Source organism: Emys orbicularis, chromosome 2, assembly GCF_028017835.1.
Source record: "Emys orbicularis isolate rEmyOrb1 chromosome 2, rEmyOrb1.hap1, whole genome shotgun sequence".
Lineage (NCBI taxonomy): Eukaryota > Metazoa > Chordata > Testudines > Emydidae > Emys > Emys orbicularis.
In genome coordinates, this window is record NC_088684.1 from 1,661,241 (window position 1) to 1,682,911 (window position 21,671).

At 41.9% G+C, this 21,671-nt stretch overlaps 1 pseudogene; it reads left to right on the plus strand.

Moving 5' to 3' along the window:
- Positions 1 to 14,238: 14,238 nt before the first annotated feature.
- On the plus strand, positions 14,239 to 14,330 carry LOC135875324 (U5 spliceosomal RNA; annotated as a pseudogene).
- The last annotated feature ends 7,341 nt before the right edge of the window (positions 14,331 to 21,671 follow it).

Genomic DNA, 21,671 nt, shown 5'->3' on the forward strand with positions numbered 1-21,671 from the left:
TATCCCATTCTATTGCGTTTTATGTCAAGGGTACTATTAAGGGCTGAACACTTCAATAGTCTGCTCAATAAACTATCCACAGTCGATCGGCGTGTCCTTGATCAGTTACCCGAGAAACCCATCAAAGAGGATCTCGACCTCCCTCCTTCAGTTGAAGAAGTCATGAAAGCCATCAAACAATTGAACCCTGGCAAAGCATCTGGAAAGGATGATATTTCAGCAGAATTGTACAAAGTAGCAGGCCCAAAGGGTATCGAGGCATTTCACGACATTTTGAGTAGCATTTGAGAGGAAGAAGAAATGCCACACGACTTCAACGATATTATTGTATCACTGTTTAAAAACAAAGGCAGCAAAGCTGACTGTAGAAACTACAGAGGCATTTCTCTTCTCTGTACGATATGGAAAATACTAGCTCGCATTCTACTGAACAGACTCATTGTGAATGTATCTGAGGAGAATCTGCCAGAAGCGCAGTGTGGTTTCAGACCTGGTTGTAGTACTACAGACATGATCTTTGTCATAAGGCAAGTCCAGGAAAAATGTTTGTTTAGAGCAGAACATGGACCTGTATGCAGTTTTCATTGACTTAACCAAAGCTTTTGATACGGTCAACGGAGAGGGTATATGGGCTATTCTACATAAGCTGGGTTGCTCAAGAAGGTTCATACAAATCATCTGTCTGTCCCATGGCCACATGACAGTGCAAGGGCTCTCCAATAGTGATTCTTCTGATGCATTTGAAATCTCAAATCCAGTGAAGCAAGACTGTGTACTTACTCCAATGTTGTTTTTACTGGGTCCTCAGTCATGCCACTAGGGACTTGGATCAGGGGATATACATCTGCTGCTGCCTCGGTGGCTCCCGCTCTAAGACCAAGACACTTTAGAGACTTCTTGTCGAGGCACTTTTTTGCAGATGACTGCGCATTGATGGCCCATAGACGTGACAACCTTTCAGGTCATCATTGATAGGTTTTCTGAAGCATCCCAGCTCTTTGGCCTCACCATCGCTCTTGGGAAGACAGAGGTCTTGTTCCAACCAGCACCTCATTCCAATGCCCCAGTACCAGCCATCTTCATCCAAGGCACACAGCTGCAAAATGTGGATCAGTTCAAGTATTTGTGTAGCACCATCTTGTGTGACGGTTCCCTTGATAAGGAAATTGCCTCCAGAATTAGTAAAGCCAGGCAGGTCCTTGACCGACTCTAAACAAAAGTCCTTAACCAACACAACATTCGTGTTTCCACCAGAACGAAGATTTACAGTGCTGTGGTTCTAACATCTCTCCTGTATGCATCTGAGACTTGGACTCTATAGACAGCACATTACATAGCTTTCACATGTGCTCCCTTCGCTCAATAATGAGCATTCGCTGGCAGGACAGAGTGACCAGTATTAAGGTCCTTGAGAGAGCGCAAACAACCAGCATTGAGGAATGCTACTGAGAGTACAGTGTGTGTGGATCGGACATGTCATCAGAATGGAAGACCACCGTCTCCCAAAACAGATCTTGTATGGGGAGCAGAGTCAGGGCAAAAGAAAGAAGGGTCCTCCGTATAAGCGCTTCAAAGATCGCTGGAGACTGCTCTTCAGGTTATCTGGCATCAGTCTCAACTCAAGCAAATGCCTTAGAACAGGATTCACTGGCATTCTCTGGCAAGATCCGCATTTAACAGGTTTGAGTGGGATAGACGAAATCTTGAGGCTGCAAGTGAAAGGCGCCACAGAGCTGCATCATAGCAAAAATCATAGATATGGACTTCCCATGCCCTTGGTGTGGCCGACTGTGCATCAGGGTTTGGACTTTGTAGTGATATGTGTAGCCATAAATGAGAATTGTAACAATATAGTCATCTTTGTCAGCGATGAACTGCCAACACTAATAAGGGGACTCTTAGAGGGTTCCTTTCTCTCGCAGTTAACTAAACAATTATCTGTGTGTGCTTACAAATTAACAGGGTGATAAGAAATAGCCAGCATGGATTTATCAGTAACAGATCATGCCAAACCCACCTAATTTCCTTCTTTTGACAGGGTTACTGGCTTAATGGATGGGGGGAACCAGTAGAAATGATATAGCTTGATTTTTAGGAAGGCTTTTGACACTATCCCACATGATATTTGCATAAGCAAACTAGGAAAAAAGGGTTTAGATGAAATTACTATAAGGTGGGTGCACAACTTATTGAAAGACCACACTGAAAGAGCAGTTATCAGTGGTTCGCTGTCCAGACTGGGAAGATGTATCTTGTGGAGTCAATCCTGGGTCTGGTACTACATTTTCATTAATGACTTGGATAATAGAGTGGAATTTGTTTATAAAATGACACCATGTTGAAAGGGGTTGCAAGCACTTTGGAGAACAGGCTTAGAAGTCTTTTAGTAAAGCGTTTGATACTGTGCCGCACGAGGAATTATTGGTTAAATTGGAAAAGATGGGGATCGATATGAAATTCCAGAGGTGGATAAAGAACTGGTTAAAGGGGAGACTGCAGCGGGTAGTACTGAAAGGTGAACTGTCGGGTTGGACGGAGGTCACCAGTGGGGTTCCTCAAGGTTCGGTTTTGGGTCCGATTTTATTCAATCTATTCGTTACTGACCTCGGAACCGAATGTAGGAGTGGGCTGATAAAGTTTGCGGATGACACAAAGTTGGGAGGTATTGCCAATTCGGAGAAGGATCGGGATATTCTGCAGGGAGACTTGGATGACCTTGTAAATTGGAGTAACAATAATAGGATGAGATTTAATAGTGAGAAGTGTAAGGTGATGCATTTAGGGATGACTAATAAGAATTTTAGTTATAAGTTAGGGACGCATAGGTTGGAAGTGACGGAGGAGGAGAAGGACCTCGGAGTCCTGGTTGATCGCAGGATGACTGAGTCGGCAATGTGACGTGGCTGTGAAAAAAGCTAATGCAATTTTGGGATGCGTTAGGCGAGGTATTTCTAGTAGGGACAGGGAGGTGCTGCTTCCGTTATACAAGGCGCTGGTGAGACCTCATTTGGAGTACTGTGTGCAGTTCTGGTCTCCTATGTTTAAAAAGGATGAACTCAAACTGGAACGGGTACAGAGAAGGGCCACTAGGATGATCCGAGGAATGGAAAACCTTTCCTATGAAAGGAGACTCGAGGAGCTCGGTTTGTTTAGCCTAACCAAAAGAAGGCTGAGGGGGGATATGATTGCTCTCTTTAAATATATCAAAGGGATTAATACCAAGGAGGGAGAGGAATTATTTCAGCTCAGTAGTAATGTGGACACGAGAACGAATGGATATAAACTGGCCGTGGGGAAATTTAGGCTTGAAATTAGAAGAAGGTTTCTAACCGTCAGAGGGGTGAAATTTTGGAACAGCCTTCCGAGGGAAACGGTGGGGGCGAAAGACCTTTCTGGCTTCAAGATTAGGCTTGATAAGTTTATGGAGGGAATGGTTTGAAGGGATAACGTGATTTTAGTCAATTAGGCATAACGTGCCATCGCGGGTAAAATGAGGGTCCGGCTGTAGAATCTTGCCTGTATGCTCGGGGTTCTGCTGATCGCCATATTTGGGGTCGGGAAGGAATTTTCCTCCAGGGTAGATTGGCAGAGGCCCTGGAGGTTTTTCGCCTTCCTCCGCAGCATAGGGCAGGGGTCGCAGGCTGGAAGATTCTGTTGTGGGTGGGTCAGCTTTTGTGGCCTGCATCATGCGGGAGGTCAGACTAGATGACCATATTGGTCCCTTCTGACCTTAAAGTCTGAGTCTATGAGTCTATGAGAAGTCAAAATGATCTTTGATAAATTAGAGAATTGGTCTGAAATCAAGATGAAATTCAATGACAAGTGCAAAGTACTACATTTAAGAAGGAAAAATCAAATATGCAAGCCAAAAAAACCCCCAAAAACAAACAGCTGGCTAGGTGGTAGTACTACTGAAAAGGATCTGGGGGTTATAGTGGATCACAAATTTAATGTGATGCAGTTGTGAAAAAGGCTAATATAACCCTGGGGTGTATTTATAGGAGTGTTTGTATGTAAGACCCAGGAGGTAATTTTCCCACTCTGCTTAGCACTAGTGAGGCCTCAGCTGGGAGTATTGTATCCAATTCTGGGCACCACACTTTAGGAAAGATGTGGACAAATTAGAGAGGGTCTAGAGGAGAGCAACAAAAGTGAAAAAAGGCTTAGAAAATCTGACCTATGAAGAAAGGTTTAAAAAAAAATAATCATGTTTAGTCTTGAGAAAAGACGACTGAGGGGGGATCTTGTAACAATTTTCAGATATGTTAAGGGCTGTTGTAAAGAGGATGATGATCATTTGTTCTGTTTCCACGAAGGTAGGAGAAGTCTACAGCAAGGGAGAATTAGGGTAGATATTGGGAACAACTTTCTAACTATAAGGGTAGTTAAACTCGAATAGACTTCCAAAGGAGGTGGTGAAATCCCCATTATTGGATGTTTTTATGAACAGGTTAGACAAACACCTATCAGGGGTGGTTTAGGTTTACTTGGTCCTGTGTCAGCATAGGGGGATGGACTTGAAGATTTCTCAAGGTCCTTTCCAGCCCTACATTTCTGATTCTGTGATTTTCTGAAACCCACAATCGTGAGCTGGACAGGGTTGGCTTTTGCTTGAAGTGCTGCCTCAGCCATGAGCTCTCATGATGAACTTGCTGTGTCTTCCAAAGAGACTGCTTTGCTCGTCTCCCTGAGGGTTGTGGAGGTAGAGGAGGAGTCATTAAGCTCAAGAATCTCCTCAGTGGTTTGTCTATTACAATGCCTGTGATTGGGTGTCTGAACTCTGACTGATACTAGTATTTTCAACATCTGCTGTTGCCAGTACCTTAACATCAGAGTTTCGAGCATTGATGGCCTCTGGCTCTGGGGCTCCTGTGTTAGATGCTCCAAGCAATTGAAGCCTTGATGTCACAATATTAGTTTTTCTGTTCATGATATTGTGTTGGTTGTGCTGGGCATTGGGTCCTAGTGTTTGTCAGCTTGTTCATTTCTTCAGAGGTGAATCTACCATATCCTTATGAACCACAGGCATATTGGCTTTATTGGTATCTCAAGATTCATTTATGCTCATCTGGAAGGGGGGAAGAAAGAAGGTCTCCTTCACGAAAAAGAACCTCAAGACATTTTTGCTGGCAGCTGACTTTTTAACCATGATTTTCAGAGGATTGGGAGGGTGAAGAGATCCCTGACAGCCCTATCCCAGAGGGTTCCCATCTGTGTTCTTTTCATCAGATTATGCTGTAGCACCACAACAGTCTTCTCTTGCTCTCCCCTTCTGAATGACTTGAAATGTTTTGGAAGAAGTCTTGGATGCTTCTGAGACATCGGGCCAAGAAGAACGCCAGATCAAAAAAAGTCTCATTTATTCAACATTCATTAGATAAAGCAACCTGGCCCTCCCAATAAATTTGCTTTTTTTGTTTAAAACAACAGAGTCCTATGGCACCTTTAAGACTAACAGATGTATTGGAGCATAAGCTTTCGTGGGTGAATGCCCACTTCGTCAGACGTTTGTTTGTTTTTTGAATAGGCAAAAAAAATCTTTGGTTAATTCCAGCTTCCATATCATCTCCATCCAAGACCAAAAACTGTGGGTATCTAGTCCCTCCAGGGACTCGAATATTTCTTTTTCAGTTGCCACAGAGAAATCAACTTTTTGGTTCCTCTTGTTTCTTACTAGCCACTTCTGAAGAGGGAAGTCAAAAGCTAACTACCAAGTTACACTAGCTAAGTTTCTCACCTGGGACAAACTCTTTTCTTGATAAAGCATGAATACAATTGGTAGAAGCCCTTAAGAGCTTCCGCTGCTTGTGGTTTTGTAACAACATAACAGGAAACCTGCACAGACACAGATGTGAGAGGGGGCCGTGGGCTGCCCCTCCTCCCCATGGAGCAGGAGCTGCTCCTGCCTGGCAGAGGCCAAGCCATGGATGGGGCTGTGTCCGGCTACAGAGATTACCCAGATTATTTGTTTTGCATGGAGAACACTAGAGGTTGTCTAATTTCCATTCTAAGACTGTCCAAGTTGATGCATGCTATGAGCTAGAGATCTCATTCCATCAGGTCTAAGATGGGCTCTACCATACGTCTCAAAAGTTTCTGTTTTAGTGATATGTAAGGCAGATTTCGGGGTTTGTGTCCAGTCCTTCATGCGCCATAACTGTCATAGAATCATAGAATAGAATCATAGAATATCAGGGTTGGAAGGGACCTCGGGAGGTCATCTAGTCCAACCCCCTGCTCAAAGCAGGACCAATTCCCAACTAAATCATCCCAGCCAGGGCTTTGTCAAGCCGGGCCTTAAAAACCTCCAAGGAAGGAGACTCCACCACCTCCCTAGGTAATGCATTCCAGTGCTTCACCACCCTCCTAGTGAAATAGTGTTTCCTAATATCCAACCTAGACCTCCCCCACTGCAACTTGAGACCATTGCTCCTTGTTCTGTCATCTGTCACCATTGAGAACAGCCGAGTTCCATCCTCTTTGGAACCCCCCTTCAGATAGTTGAAGGCTGCTATCAAATCCCCCCTCATTCTTCTCTTCTGGAGACTAAACAATCCCAGTTCCCTCAGCCTCTCCTCATAAGTCATGCGCTCCAGACCCCTAATCATTTTTGTTGCCCTCCGCTGGACTCTTTCCAATTTTTCCACATCCTTCTTGTAGTGTGGGGCCCAAAACTGGACACAGTACTCCAGATGAGGCCTCACCAATGTCGAATAAAGGGGAACGATCACGTCCCTCGATCTGCTGGCAGTGCCCCTACTTATACAGCCCAAAATGCCATTAGCCTTCTTGGCAACAAGAGCACACTGTTGACTCATATCCAGCTTCTCGTCCACTGTGACCCCTCGGTCCTTTTATGCAGAACTGCTACTTAGCCATTCGGTCCCTAGTCTGTAGCTGTGCATGGGATTCTTCCGTCCTAAGTGCAGGACTCTGCACTTGTCCTTGTTGAACCTCATCAGGTTTCTTTTGGCCCAATCCTCTAATTTGTCTAGGTCCCTCTGTATCCGATCCCTACCCTCTAGTGTATCTACCACGCCTCCTAGTTTCGTGTCATCGGCAAACTTGCTGAGAGTGCAGTCCACACCATCCTCCAGATCATTAATAAGGATATTAAACAAAACCGGCCCCAGGACCGACCCTTGGGGCACTCCGCTTGAAACTGGCTGCCAACTAGACATGGAGCCGTTGATCACTACCCGTTGAGCCCGACGATCTAGCTAGCTTTCTATCCACCTTACAGTCCATTCATCCAGCCCATACTTCTTTAACTTGGCAGCAAGAATACTGTGGGAGACCGTATCAAAAGCTTTGCTAAAGTCAAGGAATAACACACCCACTGCTTTCCCCTCATCCACAGAGCCAGTTATCTCATCATAGAAGGCAATTAGGTTAGTCAGGCACGACTTCCCCTTGGTGAATCCATGCTGACTGTTCCTGATCACTTTCCTCTCCTCTGAGTGTTTCATAATTGATTCCTTGAGGACCTGCTCCATGATTTTTCCAGGGACTGAGGTGAGGCTGACTGGCCTGTAGTTCCCTGGATCCTCCTTCTTCCCTTTTTTAAAGATGGGCACTACATTAGCCTTTTTCCAGTCATCCGGGACCTCCCCCGATCGCCATGAGTTTTCAAAAATAATGGCTAATGGCTCTGCAATCTCATCCGCCAACTCCTTTAGCACCCTCGGATGCAGCGCATCCGGCCCCATGGACTTGTGCACGTCCAGTTTTTCTAAATAGTCCCGAACCACTTCTTTCTCCACAGAGGGCTGGTCACCTTCTCCCCATATTGTGCTGCCCAGTGCAGCAGTCTGGGAAGCAGTCATAACTATAAAGGGAAGGGTAACAGCCCTCCTGTGTACAATACTATAAAATCCCTCCTGGCTAGAGACCCCAAAATCCTTTTACCTGTAAAGAGTTAAGAAGCTCAGGTAACCTGGCTGACACCTGACCCAAAGGACCAATGAGGGGATACTTTCAAATCTTGGTGGGGGGGAAGGCTTTTGTTTGTGCTCTTCGTTTTGGGTGTGTTCGCTCTTGGGACTAAGAGGGACCGGCCATCAATCCATGCTCTCCAAATCTTTCTGAACAAGTCTCTCATATTTCAAACTTGTAAGTAACAGCCAGGCAAGGCATGTTAGGTTTATCTTTGTTTTCTCAACTTGTAAATGTTCCTTTTGCTAGAGGGTTTACCTCTGTTTGCTGTAACTTTGAACCTAAGGCTAGAGGGAGTTCCTCTGGGCTCTTTGAATCTGATTACCATGTAAAGTTATTTTCCATCCTGATTTTACAGAGATGATTTTTACCTTTCTTTCTTTAATTAAAAGCCTTCTTTTTAAGAACCTGATTGATTTTTCCTTGTTTTAAGATCCAAGGGGGTTGGATCTGGACTCACCAGGAATTGGTGGGGGGAAAGGAGGGGGAATGGTTAATTTCTCCTTGTTTTAAGATCCAAGGGTTTGGATCGGTGTTCACCAGGAAATTGGTGGAGAAATCTCTCAAGGCTACCCAGGGAAGGGTTATAGTACTTGGGAGGGAGATATTCTGGGGGGAGATAGACAGAGTTTCCCAAATGACTCATAAATAATTCGGGTGGTGGCAGCAAAACCAGATCTAAGCTGGTAGTTAAATTTAGAGGTTCTCATGCAGGTCCCCACATCTGTACCCTAGAGTTCAGAGTGGGGAAGGAACCTTGACAGTAACTATGGGGAAGGAGTTCTGGCATACTGCTAGTAGAGCTTAGAAATAACTGAGGATAGATAGTTGGGCTTCTCTCTCTTGTATGTCCTGCCCGGGGTGCATACAAATGAACACTGTTCTCCAGAAAGTGCCAAACTCTTTCCCCTATAGTGGTGACCAACGCAGGCAAATAATCTCAAACCATAGATGCTATGTAAATTGACCACTTATTATTTTGTATTGCAGTTGCAACCAAAGCCTTCATTTGGGATGTGGGGCCCCGTTGCGCTAGGCACTGAACTAGCACATCCATTAGGAAGACGCTGTCTCTGCCCCAGAGAGCTTACAACTTTCTGACAGACATCAGGAGGGAGCAGGGGTGGGGTGAGGGAGAGGGTACCAGTGTAACAAGTTTTAAGGTCTTCTAGGATGCTGGAGGAGTACGAAGACTTAACACACCAGGTTTTAAATCTAGCTTCAATCCTTGCTGCTGTTTTTTCTTTTGGTGAATAAGGAGTGGTTGACATTAACCCAAATGCTGGAATATTTACATGCTGGTAGGCAAGAGATGATTGCGATGGCAGTGGCCACCGATGCTCATCTAGTTAGTAATGAATATAAAGTCTCCTCAGAGTGACAGATTTAAGCCGGTAAATGATAAACATAAACTACTAGTCACAAGTTATTGATTAAAAGATCAGTGTGAGTTTTTGGAAGTTTGTGTGGGGTGCATTTTTCCCCTCCTTTCTTAATGACTGAATAGTTGGACTTCCAGGTATGGACCAGTCCTTCATTCCTTGTGTGGGCAAAATGCCTATTTGCCTTTGTAAGAGCTGCTGGATTGGTCCTTGAGTTTGTATGATGCTAAGAGTTGGTGAGCTGCTGTCTGTCAGATGAGACATAAAACCAAGGTCTAGTCCAGTTTTCATTAGAGATCTGTGGCTCTTTTGTTAACTCAGTGCGCTGGCCAAATTCTTCTGGCCTAAATAACTAATGTTGTTTCAACATAATGGATCGGGTGATATGGGACTCGATTGGTAAAGAATTAAAGGAGGGTAATTTAATGCCAATCAACATGGGTTTATGGCAAATCACACTAGATAATTTTTTTGAGATTACAAGTTTGGTGGGTAAAAGAAATAGTGTTGATGTAACATACTTGGATCTTTGTAAGGCATTTGACTTTGTACCGCAAAACACTTTGATTAAAAAAAACTAGCATGATATAAAATTAACATGGCACACATTACATGGATTAGGAGCTGGCTAGCTGGGAATCATTGAGCAGGTATGTTTCTAGTGGACTGCCGCAGGGATCAGTTCTTGGCCCCTATGGTATTTAACATTTTCATGAATTACTTGGAAGAAAACATAAAATCATCACTGATAAAGTTTGCAGATGACTCAAAAATTGGGGAAGGGGTTAAATAATGAAGAGGATAGGTCACTGATACAGGGTAATCTGGATTGATAGATACAATGGGCACAAGCAAACAAAATGCATTTTAATACAGCTAAATGTAAATGTATACATCTAGGAACAAAGAATGTAGGCCATACATACACTATGGGGGGACTATATCCTGAAAAAGATTTGGGGGTTGTGATGGATAAACAACTGAACATGAATTCTGAGTGTGATGCTGTGGCCTAAAGGGCTAATGTGATCTTTGGCTGCATAAACAGAGAAGTCTTGAGTAGAATAGAGGTAAAATAGCGCCTCTGTATTTGGCAGTGGTTTGACCACTGCTTGAATTCTGTGTCCAGTTCTGGTGTCTGCAGTTCAAGATGGATGTTGATAAATTGGAGAGGGTTCAGAGAAGAGCCATTAGAAAGATTAAAGGACAGGAAAATTACACTTTATAGTGATAGACTCCAGGAGCTCAGTTTATTTAGCTTAACAAAGAGAAGGCTAAGGGGTGGCTTGATTAGTCTATATGTATCTACGTAAGGAAGAAATATTTGATAATCAACTCTTCAATCTAGTAGAGAAAGGTATAACGTGATCGAGTGGCTGTGCAAGTTGAAACTAGTCAAATTCAGACAGGAAATAAAGCATACATTTTTTAACAGTGAGGGTAATTAACTATTGGAACTATTTATCAAGAGTTGTGGTGGATTTCCCCATCATTGGCAATTTTAAATCAAGATTGGATGTTGATCTGAAAGTTATGCTCTAGGAATTATTTTGGGAAAGGTCTCTGACTTAGTTATACAGAAGGTCAGACTAGATGACCACAGTGTTCCCCTCTGGTCTTGGAATCTATGAAAAGGACACTCTCTTTTAGGACCAGAAAATTAATATGATTGTATAATGTTGTGTGCAAGATCTATGACGTTCCATACCAAGGTTGGTTATATTTCCATGATGGGTACAGTATTTCCTATCCATAATTTGTTAAGCCTTTGGGATTCTTGGGCTGTAAAGCACTAAATAACCGAGGGAGCCTAGAAAGAAAAAGCTATGTTCACTTTACTTGTTGGCCATGGAACTTGGTCCTCCACTTTTGACCCTGGACCGCTTCTTCGGTTCACTTTGTGGATGGTGATATTTTATGTTTCTGGGATAAATGCATTGAAGGGTTGTAGATAAAATGGGAATGTTTTTGTGAGCAATGTGAAACTTACATGCTTCATTCACTTCATTTTTAATTTATTCCCCCCCCCACCCCAGATGTAAAGCAAGTTTGTATTCTCTGAAATGGCAACAATCTGCCAAACACACGGTGAGGGGCTCAACCAGTGTCACCTGCGCAGCATAGGCCGCAAAGCTTCTGTCTCCGGTGTTGCAGAGGTTATCCAGTGAGTACTGTGTAAGACAGCTCTTGGGCTGCTCTGCTCAAGAATGAACACTACATGCTGGGATTTGTATTTTACGGGCTGTGTTCCATGTTAAATATGAGTGGCGATGGTCCATATTCTAGACTGTGTCCAGTATGGAGTCTAACTTGTTATGGTGTGAGTCTGATTTGATAGAGTATGTTCTTAGTTTAGTTTAATATTATTGATAGTAGCTTACCTATCAGAGGGGTAGCCGTGTTAGTCTGAATCTGTAAAAAGCAACAGAGGGTCCTGTGGCACCTTTAAGACTAACAGAAGTATTGGGAGCATAAGCTTTCGTGGGTAAGAACCTCACTTCTTCAGATGACTTGCATCTGAAGAAGTGAGGTTCTTACCCACGAAAGCTTATGCTCCCAATACTTCTGTTAGTCTTAAAGGTGCCACAGGACCCTCTGTAGCTTACCTATGTTTTCTTGATTTTATTTTAGTTTGAGAATTGTAGCTCTATATCAATTTTATAAATTGTATTAAATTTCTCTCAATAAGCAGTATGGGTCCCAGAACCTTTTGGGGGCCTGGATTGGATACCAGCTGATCAACCTAAAATTCTGACCAGCTCCTCTTACAAGAGTTTGGTTCTCACAGCTTGCTTGGACAGTTTTGACTTCGCCACTTCGAATATTTAACAGAACAGTCTTGGCACTGTCAGTACAGTGGGTTTTTTGTTGATTATTTCCCCCCAGATGTATAAGTTGAACATCTCTTCTTTTCTGCTTATGTTTCCAATTTCTCTAGGTTCCTTTGTATTATTATTTCTGTGCCCTGAATGGTGTTTGACTCCTCCTACTTTATTATTGCCTGTGAATGTAATTTATTAGCTGTTTACTCCTCTTTTTTAGATCATTAATAAAAATGCTATATAAAACCAGCTGTAACTTCGTCCTCACGGTATTCTGTGGACTTAATATAGAGTACCTCTTGCTCCCCTCCTCCCCCATTGGGCTCCTTTACTGTGTGTCAAGTTGGGCAGCCAAAGATCAAGACGCCCATAATCACTGGTTACTTCTGAAAATGTGAGCCCTGTGTTCTCTGAAACCACTCCCTACTATGCTGAGTTAGTTTTGCTCTATGTATCTTCTCTGGTAGTGACCAGAAAATGACGATACATTACTCCAACTGTAATTCAGTTGCTAGACCTTGGAAATTCTACTGCACCTATTTGTGGTACGATGAGAGGTGTTGTCTCCAGCCTCTTGTAATCACACTGCTTTCCATGAAATCCAGACTTCTGCAGAAGAAGCTATATGTAACAGAGAAAAAAATCTGACTTTTTTTTTTTTTTTTTTTTTTTTTTTTTTAATTTTGTTTAAAGTTTTTATAAGGCAGTTACCCTGATTGGAAGAAACAAAGATGTTGTGGACTATTTCATCAGTTGTCCAGTTTCAGAGAGAAGAGATTACATTTCCCGGACTCATGCCAGAGTGATTCGAACCAATGATACTTACAGACTTGTGGATTCCAGCTTGACAGGTGTTTATGTGAACGATGTTAGAATCAATGGTAAGTGTGAAAGGAAGATGTTCAAGGGCATCTAGAGAAATCTTGTGCATTCCTCTCTCTAGGATCAGATGTTAGGATATACATAATACATCACTTTATTTGATGCTTATTTAATATTTATATTATGGTTTCTTTATTGCCTGATTGTAATACGTCCAACAATAGTTGTTCTGAATTTTTGAAAAGAATGATAGTTTGTTATGATGTGTAATATTTCTTTTTGTTTTAAATTTCCAGGTACAGTTAGCTTGCAGGAAGGAGATACTGTGACCTTTGGACATCCTGCAGGGAATGGTATCAGGCCTGGAACACATGTTCGTCAGCCAAATTCAGAATTTTACTTTCTGGTACATTTTTATTCCTTCTTTCATCTGTTGTAAGAGTAGCTAAAGCCTGGCTCATGGGTCAGATGTGATCCATATTGTTACACAGTGCGGCCTGTGGCTACCCTCCTCCTTAATACAAGGCAGGTCCCATGGGAACTATGAGTCCCAGCATGCTGTGCTCTATTTTGATCCAAATGTCCTGTCCTCATTTCAGACTGGATGGGGGTGGCTGTGATCTGATTCATCTTAAATAAGTTAAGTGTTGCGTTTGTGCTCCTGGCAGGGTCCCATCAGTATACCAAAGTTTTAGAGACCTCTGTTCTAATTAGTGATACTGAAGAGAACTCCCATAAGTTTAGTATTCAGATGACTTTGATTCTTTTAATACATCAGTATAGTTGTTTATGCTACAGACTCTGGGAATGAGTCACTTTTAAAGGTAACTAAATAAGACTAACTTGCATTAAAATTGGAAGACTTGAAAAAACTTGACTTCCTTTAAGCCTGAAAACTGAAATCTGTTAATTAGCAGTAAATGATGCAGTTTACAAGGTATTAGGCCTCATCTTCATTTTAGTCTTCTGGATCTTGAATTAAATTGTGGTTGTGTTTCAGATAAACCTCTTGCACTTCTGTTTCAGTTTGAACATTGTTACTGTAGGATCGATCAGTTGCGAAGTGCACGTGGAGAGATGAGGAATTCGCTACCACAGGTGAGGCAAAGCATAGGAAAAACCCTGAGTACTGCTAGTAATTTCTATTTCATCTGACAAACAGTGTTCCTTTTTTCAGCTAAGAAAACTAATGGTGGAAATATGTGAAATGCTCTCTGACCTTCTGAATTAGTTCCCCTGCTCATTGCAAGAGTCATACTGTTGTTTGTTCAGTACACATGTGTAATTTTCTTTTCAGATCGTATAAATCTTTCGCCTTTTACTAAAGATTTCCGTGGAGAGGAGTATTTAGGTGCTTTTCAGACAAATAAGACCCAGATCCTGGCCCAGTGTACTTATTTTCTAAATTTTAGACAAGATAAAATGAATGATAGCAACAAACAAGATGGGGAGTTTGGGAAGGAAGGACAATGATTACAAAAATGTCATACTGTTTGTGTGCACATCTTGAAGATCGTTATAATAAATAAATACATTTATATTATAAATGGAAAAAAATAATAAATACCTATTGTATGTATATGTTTCTTGATCCTGTCTTCACCAAGCACTGTTCCTCCGCCGTCCCCCCTCCCCCCCCGGCTGAATTCCCTCTGATCACTCCTGCACTGCTTCTGAATTCTTTCAAGGGTGCCTCCACAGTGGCCAGACAGAACGAGAAAGAAGTGCGGTGCGGTTGGAACTTGGACCAGTTCCTGGAAAACAGCACTGACTACACTAAATTATGTGGACTTAATGTATAGTAATTTGGGGTGTGTGTGGTGGAGGGTGGCACTGAGTAAGTGGGTGGTGGTGGTGAAGAGGGATTAAGTAGATATGAAATGTCAAGTCATCCATGCTACATCGGTTTCTGTTTTTACACTTAACATGTAAAACCAAAGTTCATTCCTTTTCAGTTATTTATACGTAGCATTTTATGGTGCTGTGACTCTTGTCTCTTTTCTGCAGATTCAGTTACCGCTGTTGACATCTGAAGTACCACCAGTGTACAACTCAGGTCTGGTCTTCGAGAACAATGTTGGCCTTCCCATTATATCCCAGCTGGCATGGACTTCTCCAGTAGTCCAAAATAGTGGAGCTCCATCTACATCTACCACACACTGTGGTGATAGGCAGCCTCCCACAGTCAGTGTGACTCTGCCATTAACATCAGCTGGCTCAGTACTATCTTCAGCGAAGTCTTCTCTGTGTACAAATTCTGTTAATGTGACTTCAGACAAATTAGAAATGCCTGCAACATCTACATCAACTGCAACACCAGATACTTCTTTGGAAGACTACACTAGACCTAATTCTCAGATTGTACGTTCTGCTTCGCCTGAATATGTCCATAGGAAGGGCTCAACAGTCAGTGCAGAGCCTTCTCAACAAAGTGTCTTTGAAATTGCACAGTCGTCTTTGTTTCGGGAAAATGCTGCAAGGACAGCCGAACTGGCTAATTCTGACTTTCCCTGTGTGAAACCAAGTGGAGCCCAAGCATGCACATCAGGAAGCATGCCAAAGTTTTACAGACCATTCCTGGATGAGAGACAAGACAGTGGTGAAATAGAAACACAACTTCCTGCTGTAACTTGTTATAATCTAGAACCTTCACCACCTTTTCCTCACTCAAGGGATGCTGTAGAGACACATGACAGTGACCCAAGTGGAAGAGCAATTGTCAGAGCTAGTCTTTCTGATAAAAGTCTAGATCTTTCAGACTCTTTTCTAGTAGAAAGTGGAGGCAACCTTGATTCCAATCCACTAGCTCCTGTAGCTGATAAGTCAGTGCTTGGAAGTTGTGCAAACTCTGACGATGATGTAGGGATGGAGATCAACGTTATTAACAGCACTGAAGAAACAACTAAACATGAAACTTCTGGGAGTTCAGAACCTTGTATTCAAATGCAAGTCACAGAAGTGATAAATGAAGCTATGAAAAATGTTCAAGTGCCATCAGTCAGTGATTATAAGGCGAATTTAATGGAAAAGGAAAGATCAACAGAAGAACAGAATAGGTATTCATTGGAGCAGCATATTGTTGATGCTTGTGTACCTGAAACTCCATGTGTGGCTGTATCTGTTACTGGTGCTGAAACGTGTGAATCCCATTCAAAGAAAAAGGGTAGTCTTCATATAAATAGCTTGTCAGAGTCGGTAACTGTTGAAGTAGAAAACTGTTCAGAAAACAGTGACTGTATGACAATAAGCATTGTCCCAGAAGACATTGCTTTGCATAAAGATCCAGATGGTAGGTCTCCTGCAAAAGAAGTGCTGAGTCCAAAGAAACTAGTGAATGCAGATGGTAAAACCTGTGTAGAAGAGTTGGATTTGCCTTCTGAAACTGCTATGACCATAGACAGAACTCGGGAAGTAAGCATATCATTTGTGCCAGACTTAGAACTTCCACATAGTGTTTGGCATTCTGAGATCAAAAATGAGATCTGCAAAGATGAGCTGACTTCAATTATAAAGCAAAACAGCCTTATGCCAAATGAGGAAGCAATAAAAGAAAGTAGTGATATTGTAGAAAGTGACAGTTGTTCCTTGGCTGACAGAGAATTGGAAGCTTTAAATAATATCTTAGATATGGAAACTCAGAAGCCTGAAACTACTTTGGACATTCAAGAAGGAGCTGAACCTAGCAATGATAAAATCATGACGATATCAAACAGAGAAGTAGGAGAAATACATAGCGATCATGTTTTTGAGGACAAGTTGCAAAATGCTTTAGATCAGGACTACATGCTTTCAGACACTGGAATAATTAACCTAGAACATCAGAACTCGTCTGATGCTCATAAAATTCTGACCATGTGTGCAGCAAAAGAAATGTCCAGTTCTGAGTGTGATATTGGTTCTGCTAAATCCCAAGAAAAGGAGGATGACCATGTCAGTGGGGTTGCCTTATTCCAGAGCAGTGTTACAGAACAAGTTGCCTCTAGAGCCAGTGGAACAAAGATTGTCCAGTGTCTGGATGTGCCTCATTCAGAAGAGGAAGAATCATCAATGGCTTCTCATGTGGCAGTGGATGGGCTTGTAACAAAGATGCTGCAAAACAATCCAGATCGCACAGCACCAGAGAACCTGCCCTTGTGTGCAGAGAATATCTCAAACTATCATGTACATTCTCCTTCTAAACACCATATCCTATCTAAAGATACATACTTGGAAGATGTAACTTATGATTCTTCCTGTAATTGTGTGCCATCTTCCTCTGGATCTCTGCACAGTGAGAGCTCACCTCCCCAACCAGCTCCAAAGGAAGAGGAATCATGTAAATCAGGGGCAGTTGTCAAACCTTTGAGTGGAACATTTTGCAGTTTGCAGGCCACAGAAGTAGAAATGACTTCTCCTGAGTATCCTTGCAGGTATGAAGACTCCGGAGCTTTTACATCTGCCAAGAGGTCCATTAGGGAAACAGTGAGCCAGGAAACTAACATCCAGCCATTGTCTCAAAATGAACCTGAAACTTCTGTGAAACAGAATGCATGCAATAAGGCAAATATTTCTCATGCCACTGTGTGTATAGAGTCTGAAGGCTTTCGGTCAGACCATGTATATATGACTACATCGGTATCTACAAAAGGTGTGCCACAGGAGGTTAGTGATTTTGGTATCAATAAAATACATTTGGAAGTAAGTGCTTCTGAAGAGGGTGAAGAGCAAACCAATATGAATGTAAATGCCATCTCTTTAACAATGAATAGTCATGTTAGATACAGAGACAAAGATGAGAGTGAATCAAAGATGGGTTCCATGGATACAGAGATGAGAATATCTTCAGTTACAGATTGTGTTGAAATATCATATGCAGAAGTGGGAACTCAAACTAGGCTAATAAATGAGAGGGCAATAAGCTTACTGGCTACAAAACCCACAATAAATGGAAACAAAAATAGTATGTCAAACACTAATATCTGTGAGGAAGAAGTAAACGTGTCTGTGGACACGAATTTGAGTCTTCAACAATTTTCAGAGGCATATGAAAGAACTATACTGGATAACAATGCAAGTAAAAATTCCTGGAGAGAGTTCTCCAAACAGATGGAGTTGGATTCCAAAGCAGAGGAAAAGCTGCCTTCAGAAACACGGTTAGAAACCTTTGACGGAAAAACAGTATTTGTAGCTTCATGTTCTTCTCCAAATAAAGTGACATTTTTGGAAAACACAGAGAAATTGGTAGAAGTGATGAATCCTGAGTCACCGATTGATGTAGGTGAAGAATTTCTTGATCGGTGTCTGCTACAGAAGAGTGACTGCACTTTGGAGAGAAAGAGGTCTCCAGGAAAAGAAGAGGACGGGTCATATATCTCTGTGTTTTCTTCCAATTCTCTTTCAACCACTAACACCGGGTGTATTAAAACAGTTGGAATCCTTGTCAGCCATACTTTGGATTCCACTCTTAATGATAACAATAAGATGCGTGATACTGATTGCCAGGAACTGAAAACTGCTTGCTCAGTAGTGGATGATACAGTATCAGGGGAGAAGCAGCTTGATCAGTCAGCTAGTATTGAGAATACATTTTATAAAAAGACAGATGAAGATAGTGTTGAAAGCAAAGAGATAATGAAAATACCTGGAGAGAGACATGACTCAGGAACAGCCATTAATGATAGCATATTTGAACAACAGAAAAATATAGAAAACAAAGGTATAGATAAAGAGATGGAGATTATGGCAAATGTGTGTGTTGGACAAACAAATCTTAATCACAGTAGCGTTACAGAAGCACCTACAAACAGGCTGGAAGGGAATACAGTGTATTACTCTTCAGCATTAGAGGGAGGAACAGCAGATGATCTTTCTCCATTATGCTTATCCAAACAGACTTCTCTAGTAGTGGAAAGAAGCTCGGACTTTAATGATTATTCCTGTTCGCAAAGACAGTCCCCTTACTATGTGAATAAAAGGGACATGGGAAACAATCCAGAATCTGTAAATGATTACATCTTGCCCCAGCAGGTCACCAGGAATGAAGAAGATATGAAGTTGAATAATGAAAATAGACTTGAGGCAGTAAACCATAAATGGAGTGTAAAATCAGTTACACTGGAAAAAGATAAAGTGAAATTTAAGCACACTGATGCACATTTTAGTGAGCTTGATTTGGGAACATTGAATAATTACCAAGAGGATAATGAGAACTCTTCTGTTAGCTCTGCCCATTTGGAATTACGACAGCCGACTAGTGCATTTCATGACCAGCAGGAGACAGATTCCCATGCCGGGGAGTCCCAGCATTTGGAAAGTAACATAGACTTGAAATCTGAAGAGGATCCTGTGAAACAATCACTTTATCCAGAAGACTTCGTCGTAGACAGTGATTTGAAGAAGCTATGTGAACAAAATATGACTACTGAAATCTTGACACCAACTGGTTTGGAAAGGAGTAATCAAAAAAGTATATGCCAAGAGGAAGGTGGAATCAAACTGCAAACTTCTGAAATGGACACACAACCATGCAGTGTAGACAGAAATGATCTTGCGGTTGGGATGCAGGCTGTTGCATTTGGAAGGCCTGAATCTGCCAAAGAAAATATAGCTGAAAACCTCCTAAAGGAAATTGAAACTGACCCTACAGAGGGGTCTGAGTTATTCAGTGCAGAGGAGCTTAATTTATATATCTCAGATTCTGAAGTTGAAAAGGAAAAGGAAGAAGAAAATAGCAAGAGAATGAAAAATGCAAATGAAATGCAGTATGATAGAAGCAAAATCCTGAAGGAAAAGGACACTGTCCTCTCTGATCCAAACAGTGTTTCTGGCAGCATTATTCTGCAAGCTGACCTGGACTGCAAACCAAATGAAGATCAGCTTGTCAGAGTGATGGAAACAGATGATATCAAATCAATGATAGGTACAGAAAAGTCAACAGATATGAGTTTGGAGGAAAAAAGCTGTTCTCTTTGCAATGCAGAATATGATCTAAGTGAAGTTAGAATTGCTGGACCTGAAAATTGTAGCACCGGCATGGGAGTTGGTGAATTCAGTCGCTTAGTAAAAAGCCCAACACTGAGAGAAGAAAAAACAGAGAACCAAACAACTGCAGAACATGAGCTTGGGCCCTTAAGTTGTCCATATAATTCTATAGAATTTCCCTGTGTACCAGGAAGCCAGAGAGAGATGGAAGCAGTGAAAGGCAATGCAGAGGTTGGTTTGAATAAGGGAGATGCAGGTTGTTCAGATGAACATGTAGGAAATGCTGATTCTAATTCTATCCAAGCTGGAAAAAATCTAGAGGAGAATCCAGAGCCTGAGAATAGCTTACTTGATGGTTGCATTCAAGAACTAGATGTGGGGACACTAGCTGCACCTCTTGGAGCCCTAAAAACTGTTAAAGACTCTCCAGTAAATGAAATGCTGACCAGCCTTTGTGCAGAAAAAGACAAACTTAATCAGAAAACAGAAACAAATGAACTGGTATATATGCAGCAAGAAAGCAAAGACTCTGAACCCCTGAAATCCCAAGCAAAGATATGCCAGCCCACAGGACGTGCAGACTTTTCTGAAGGCAGAAATGAAGGTTTAACTGTTTCAGAGTCTAACTTTACGAACAGAGTGGAATCTCATAAAGAGGAGAATAAAGATTCTCAGAATAAAGAGGCAAACAAAAATAATTCTTTCAGAACACTAAAAAGACACATTAGTAGAACCGAATATTCTGGAACTTCAGTTTCTGAAGATGAGCAGTGCGCCCAAAAGAGAAACTGCCCTTTGGGGTCTCTTTCCATGCAGGAGTCTGTATCTGACCTGCCCAGTCCTAATGTAACCTTGTTTTCCATTCCCACTGATTTGAAGGAGTGTCATGATCGGTTTGTTAGCAGTAGTGTTAGGCGGTTCTTTAAAAAATACCCCATTCTTCAAACCGCTCAGCATCTTGATGAAGTGGAGAAGGAAAGTAGTAAAAATATTGCCCAACTGGTGAGAGAATTTTTTAAAAAAACAAATGACTCTGAGAACCCGGTAAATGAAAACAAAAAACCTGAAAGGTTTGTGCCACCCATTGAAAGTAAAGTAGAAGACGACACTGACTGTAAATCTATAGGTGAAGTAGACAGTGATGACAGTACAAGGAGAGATGGAAGCAGTTTACTTCTGTTTTCAAGTATTGAACCTCAAGTAAATGGAAAACAATCAGTTAAATTAATATCTGAGTCCCAGAGTCTCCCCCTTGACAGTCAGTTTGGGTTTACTGAACTTGCTGCTAGTTCAGCAGATTCGTGGACTGATGTGCTAGAAAAAGATGTGGTAAGTAAAATTCCAGAAAGCCCAAGTGCAGATTCCCTGTCTGAAGAGGAACAGTTTCAGTCTAGGGTGTGTTTAGCATTAGATAATCGATATTCTTCTGATAAATCTCCCCTGAAGTCTCCTGATGTAGATTCTGAACAGAGCACCAAAATCAAAGATTTGGACTTCATATTCTCTGACACATCGAATAGCTCTGTTGAAAGTGGGCATCATCTGCTTACCCAAAAACTAAGTAGCAGTATTTCTAGTGGAACAGGTGATGGGCTTCATGAAGGTATTTGTAGTGACAGTTGCAAAGCAGCTGGTCTTGACACGCAGTCAGGTTTTTCACGTAACTCCTTAGAAGCCTCAGCTGTGTATTGGAGCGATGATGACACAAATATAACTTCAGACCTCATTGCGACATCTAGAGAAAGCAGCC